Genomic DNA, 6,088 nt, shown 5'->3' with positions numbered 1-6,088 from the left:
GTTGGGATACAACCCAAGTGAGGCTAGCTGACGCGCCCCCACACACACACCCCCGCCTCAATACCCCCCCCCCGCCTCCACACCCCCCTCCCTGGAGCTGGTTGCCACAGCAATGGCTGGATCAGAGGGGAGACAGAAAAGTGCCCAAACACTTATGACAACTTCCTTCTTTTGCAAATTTTGTATTGTTTTTCTGTCCCTGGCAAAAGCAATAATAATAATAATTCTGTACTTGTAAAGGTTAAATTAGTCAAAGAAATCATAAATATCATATGACTTCACTCATATGTGGAATTTAAGAAACAAAACAAATGAACATGGGGAAGGGAAGGAAAAATAAGATTAAAAAGAGAGGGAGTTAAACCATAAGAGATTCTTTAGACAGAGAACAAAATGAGGGTTGCTGGAGGGGAGGTCAGTGGGGGGGATGGGATAAATGGGTGATGGACATTAAGGAGGGCACTGGGGGCGCCTGTGTGGCCCAAATGGTTAAGCACCCGGCTCTTGATCTTGGCTCAGGTCGTGATCTCCCAGTTCATGGGATCAAGCATCAGGCTCTGCACTGACAGTGTGAAGCCTGCTTGGGTATTTCTCCTTCTCTCTGCCCCTCCCCAGCTGGTTCTCTCTCTCTCTCTCTCTCCCTCTCCCTCTCCCCCAAAAACTAAATAAATAAACTTTAAAAAAAAAAAAAAAAGGAGGGCACTTGTTGGGATGAGCACTGGCTTATATGTAAGTGATGAATTACTGGGTTCTAATCCTGAAACCAATACTATACTGTATGTTGACTAACTTGAATTTATTTAAATGTTTTTCAAAAAGATGAATTTAATATATAAAACATAGCCAGTTGCTTACATAAGAAAAGAATGTTTCTGCAAGGGAGGGTACTCAAGAACAGTAATGCTAGGTGGCTCCATGGATGAGAATTGAAGGTCAGGGAAGATTTTCAACACGTATCTTGTTGTATCCTGAATTTTGAAGTACAGCCACACTATCCATTACAAATGAAATTAGTTTTAGGCCGCTCCTGGTGCTGCTTGTGTGGTCGTTCGGTGCAGACCTGGTACCTCTCTTGTGAAGCGGCAGCTGAGGAGACTCTGGCGCTCGCCGTGGCCAACGAAAAGCCCAAGGAAGGAGTCAAGACTGAGAACAACGATCATATTAATTAGAAGGTGGCAGGGCAGGATGGTTCTGTGGAGCAGTTTAAGATTAAGAGGCATACACCACTTAGTAAACTAATGAAAGCCTAGTGTGAACGACAGTGTTTGTCAATGAGGCAGATCAGATTCCGATTTGATGGGCAGCCGATCAATGAAACAGACACACCTGCACAGTTGATGTTGGAGGATGAAGATACAATTGATGTGTTCCAGCAGCAGACAGGAGGTGTTTACGAAAAAGGGAACTTGCTACTTTACTCCAGAACTCTGTTCCTCCAGACCAAGAAGACATTCTCAATTAGAAAACCGCAATTTGGTTCCATCCTGACTATTACAGTATAGTTTTCTCTATTCTTTCATTTTCCCCTTCCCCATGCCCTTATTTATTGTACATAAAGTAACTGTGTAGGTGCACAAGCATTTTGCATTTTTTTAACTAAATGGCCAATGGTATGTTTTGATCGACATCAAATGGAGATGGGATGGGGAAAAATACTGGTTCTGTGAAAATACCCCCTTTCTCCATTAGTGGCATGCTCTTTCAGCTCTTATGTTTATATTCCAGTAAGTTATTTTGCTCTCACTGTTTAACAAAAAAAGAACAACATAAAAATCCTTGCATACCTTGTTTGATTGGAGAATTTTAATGTTTTTCATTTATCATTGTAAAACAAAGGACAATTTTACAAGTTTTTGTACATAGCTGTTACATATAGGGCAATCTGTCTTTAAGTAGGGAAAAATTAGTCTAAAAGAAATGAATCCTAGTTAGTTTTCCCTTCAAGTCAAGCGTCTTGTTGTTTAAATAAACTTGTTTAAAATGAAAAAAAATTAAATTAGTTTTAAAGATACAAATATAAAACACATAAAATTAAAACATCGTATATCAAAAAAATTTTTAAATAATGAAAGAAAAAAAAATACAGGCTTTTGAATAAAGGTGGAGATTGGAATATATGTTTACCTCCACTCTATCTGAAGGCCTATGAGAGTGAAGAGACATTTTTAATTTTTTTATGTTTATTTATTTATTTTTTGAGAGAGAGAGACAGAAAGCAAGCCATGGAGGGGCAGAGAGAGAGGGAGAGAGACATCCCAAACAGGCTCTGCCCTGTCAGCACAGAACCCAACATGAGGCTTGAATTCACAAACTGTGAGATCATAACCTGAGCTGAAACCAAGAGTTGGATGCTTAACTGACTAAGCCACCCAGGCACCCCAATTTTTAAGCATTAGCAAACAAAGCAAAGGCAACAAAAGAGAACAAAACAGCAACAAAATCATGTAGGTAGAGGGTAGATGGATGAATAATAGGGTGGTTATTCCTGCTTCAGATTCTCTCTCTCCCTGTCTCTCTGCCCCTCCCCTGCTCACATACACACACACACCAGGTGCCCCTAGCATTATACTGTCCAGCTCCATCCATGTTGTTGCAAATGACAGGATTTTATTCTTCTTTATGGCTGAGTAATATTCCATTTTATATAAATATATATACATATATATATATGTATATATACACACACACACACACACACACATACATATATATACACACACATATATACACACATACATATACATATACACACACACACATATATATACACACATATATACGTGTGTGTATATATATATATAATGGAATAATGTACAAATATATACACATATATTTGGATGTGAGACTTACTGAGTCAAAAGAATTTAACATTTTTATGGTTTTTATACAATGTGTTGCATCAAATTTTTGAAATGAGACCATTTAATATCTAGAGTGAAACTATAACTTTTTTTTAGCTCATGAAAAACCACATCTATTCAAGTTTCATTTAATAGTTAACATGCTCAAAAGCACAGCCACAAAATGATTTCAAGAAACTATACCATGAAAATCAAAGAAATGTAATAAAATGAATATACATTGCAATTGTTGCAGAACTGACATGATACTTTTTGCAAATGAATGAGATTTTTTTTAAGGTATCAAAATCGGCTTATTTACTCTTAGTTGAAACCCATTTATTTCCTCAAAGAGCAACAAAGGAGATTCATCATTCTCCTTCAAATAGTTCTCCAGTTCTTACCAAAGATTCCCTGTGACCATTGTCCTGACCCAGGCCAGTGTGTTGAGTTGCTTTCTGTATGTGCAGAAAGGAATCTATCCTCTACCTGGGCAGACTAGAGATGGTGACATTTGAGGAATACCACAGTGATTGGCCTTTTCCCTTTCTCTACAGACAGGCTCACCCCTAACATTGTAGGGCCAGAAGGTAAGTACAAATACAGTACAAATAGTACAAATAGAGGCTAACCACTACACATCCAAATATTTAAAATCTTTAAATCATAATAAAACATTATTAAATGAAATATGTTCTATAGCCCCACCTGGCTAAATGTGACATCAAAACAACCTGGAAGGCCATGTTCAAATCTAGGATGGTCAGACTCCTCTGAGCTCTGCACCAGAACATGGTACAAAAAGGAGAGGTGACCTCCAGCCACAGGCCACCCTCCTCTCTTTCCACTTCTCCTTATCATTCCCAGGCAGGTCTTATACATACATTGTTCATTCCAACCAGTAAGTCCAGGCTCTGCCCTCCATCACCTCAAACAGTAGCCGGGCTTCCCTGTGAGCCAAGTAATAGGAGGGTCCACCCTTGGGAAAACGAACCCAGAGTGAAGGCCTGCACATACCTTAGAAAAAGGACCAGGCTGTTTGGACAGGGAATTTCTGTAAGGTCATCTCTCCTTGGCCCCCAGATATTTCTTATTCTGTAAGGAGGAGCTGGACCAGAGGAGGACCAGAGTAGAAAATCCTCTCATGGTGGTTTGGGGATGGTACTGCCATAAATATGCAGCTCTTACCTTTGAAGACATTGTTCTCAATTAAAATATTGTTCTCTGAAAACATGCATCAAAGACCTTTGCCCTCTTGTTAACATTTCACAATTATGAGCACATTCTTTAGGATCGGTTTACCTGATTGCTTGGTTCCCATCCAGGAAAGCAGAAAGAGGCCTTTGGGAGAGGACATGCAGAATCACTGCCTGAGAAGCCAGGCCAGTGGGCAGGTGGGGCAGCAGGGTACAGCCTGGGTGAAAGGAAAAGAGGCTTTGACTACACTTGGCCCTGCCTCACTAGTCTCCTCCTGACTGCCCTGGGAAGGGGGGGGGGGGGGGGGGCGGGGTGCATGTAAGCCAATAAAGAAAGAGGAAGAGAAGAATAAAATTGTAAAGTGGGGAAAATCTCCATGCCTCTATCCAGATTTTCATCTTGCATCTGCCTACACAGCAGATCCACCTCTAAACTACACGAGTAAAATACATGGCCAAATAGAGCTGCGCTTCCCAACTGACATTTTTCAAGCTCTTAGTGTTTAAAAGCAATAATAGCATCAGTTGCTTTTATTGATCAAAATACTAATACATGAAATATTAATATAAATCATTTCTCCAACAAAACAGAATGGTTTGACAGCCTGTGAATATGCATCAAATGAACAAGATTGATAGTGCACATTTTTGCTAAAGCCCTAGCTACTCAAGTCATTTATCATTTAGCTAAACACTAATCACTACCTTGAGGTTTTAACTATTATACCATTTTAGATGCTTTTATTCTTCATCACATATTATTTCATTTACAAATAAAGACCAGTCGTTAGAAACAAGAAGCGTAAGTGATACTGCCATTGAAAACAAGTTGATATAAGAATTATAAGAATGCAATGAAATTGTACAAAGATGATTTTTACCTACTATGTTGTACCTACCTGTTCATAAGTCCTACAAACCACATCAGGATGGTTCTAAAAAATTTTTAATTATGTCAAAAGCATGTAATATATTAACTATCAAATTATCTTTGGGGTGCCTGGGTGGCTCAGTCATTTGAGCGTTCGACTTCAGCTCCGGTCATGATCTCGTGGTTCGTGGGTTCAAGCCCCACATCAGGCTCTGTGCTGACAGCTCAGAGCCTGAAACCTGCTTTAGATTTCAGATTCTGTGTCGCCCTCTCTCTGTGCTCCTCCCCTGCTCACACCCTGTCTCTCTCTCAAGAATAAAGATTTTTTTAAAAATGTTTTAATTATCTTTGCATTTGTTGGAAATAAAGACTAACCACACTATAAATGTGCTCTTTGAATTGCAAAGCCTGCAGGAAGCAGCCTAAAGCATTCTCTCTTATTTTGTTTCTCAGAAATAAAATGCAAATTGTAAAAAATAAGCTAAATGATCTTAAGTCCAAAATACAAGAATTATAATAGTCATAAAGTAGATGCTCTAGTGTAGAATTAGATGCTTTAATATAGAATTAGATTTTTAAATCCAAGTAAATCCATTTAAGTACCTTAAATGAAAACTAATATGTCATTGACTAAATTGTCAATAAATCATCTTTTGTCACATAATTAATTTAAAGTAAATTTATTCCCATGCATCACATATAACAAAGAAAGATGTCAACATTTTCCTTATCATAAATAGAATCACTAGGACTAAACTTTTTTAAGTCTTTATTTATTTATTTATTTATTTATTTATTTATTTTGAGAGAGAGAGGGTGTGTGTGCAAGCAGGGGAGAGGCAGAGAGAGAGAGAGAGAGAGAGAGAGAGAGAGAGAATCCCAAGCATGTTCCACGTTGTCAGTGCAGAGCCTGGCAGGGGGGGCTCAATCCCACAAACCATGAGATCATGACCTTAGCAGAAATCAAGAGTTGGACGCTTAACCAACTGAGCCACCCTGGAACCCCAGGATTGAATTTTAAATAAACTTTATAATCTAATGTTGAATAATACAATTTTCTAAACTAAAACATTTTACTTAAAACCATTTCTGTAGAATATCCATGCAAAAATAACAAAACAATTTTTAAGTTCTTACAATCTTAAAAGTTCTTAAGGGGACTTAGCAGATTACAAGTGACT

General features: G+C 38.4%; 1 pseudogene; it reads left to right on the top strand.

Moving 5' to 3' along the window:
* Nucleotides 1-1,004: 1,004 nt before the first annotated feature.
* Nucleotides 1,005-1,502, top strand: LOC102964630 (annotated as a pseudogene).
* The last annotated feature ends 4,586 nt before the right edge of the window (nucleotides 1,503-6,088 follow it).

This window comes from Panthera tigris, chromosome B2, assembly GCF_018350195.1.
Source record: "Panthera tigris isolate Pti1 chromosome B2, P.tigris_Pti1_mat1.1, whole genome shotgun sequence".
Lineage (NCBI taxonomy): Eukaryota > Metazoa > Chordata > Mammalia > Carnivora > Felidae > Panthera > Panthera tigris.
The sequence above is the reverse complement of the archived record's forward strand: the minus strand, read 5'-3'. Positions and strand labels throughout refer to the sequence as shown.